This window comes from Penaeus monodon, chromosome 23 (assembly GCF_015228065.2).
Source record: "Penaeus monodon isolate SGIC_2016 chromosome 23, NSTDA_Pmon_1, whole genome shotgun sequence".
NCBI lineage: Eukaryota > Metazoa > Arthropoda > Malacostraca > Decapoda > Penaeidae > Penaeus > Penaeus monodon.
The window spans coordinates 7,545,625-7,546,042 of record NC_051408.1 but is presented as its reverse complement, the minus strand read 5'-3'; the positions used below and the strand labels follow the sequence as shown (position 1 = coordinate 7,546,042).

General features: G+C 37.3%; 1 long non-coding RNA gene across 1 annotated transcript in view; it reads left to right on the top strand.

Annotated features, from left to right (window-relative positions):
* The first annotated feature begins 298 nt into the window (after positions 1–298).
* The window catches only part of LOC119588345, a 1,890-nt gene continuing 1,770 nt past the window's right edge, over positions 299–418 (top strand). The window contains exon 1 of the long non-coding RNA XR_005230074.1: positions 299–415. This is a non-coding gene — a long non-coding RNA (uncharacterized LOC119588345). The remainder of the gene's footprint in view (positions 416–418) is intronic.

Genomic DNA, 418 nt, shown 5'->3' with positions numbered 1-418 from the left:
ATTTTAAAAAAATGTCGGTATTTAATGAAGTGTAAAAAAATCGCAGTTTCCCTTAAGAAATATATATACAAATTTTTTTTAACCAATATTCAGCCTCCTGAAACCTGCTTCATTAGCATAGTTCTTCGTCCAGGACAAGTGCTGATGTGCCGACCAGTCATTTTAGATACATATGTGTGCGCACGTATCCTAATGATTACTCTACATTAAATATACTAAACAGACATTTATTTCAGTGATGTTCATCATAAAACTTTAGATTTATAGAACTCCGCCGCGTTAGTAAATTGCCAGAATGATTTTTCGAGGCACTTTGGAAGCGATCCTTTTCCGTTCCTATAAAAGGCTGTTCGTCTGGCAGAAACCCCACTTCACTTGATCGACCATGAAGACTTGTGTGGCGCTTCTCCTGCTGGTA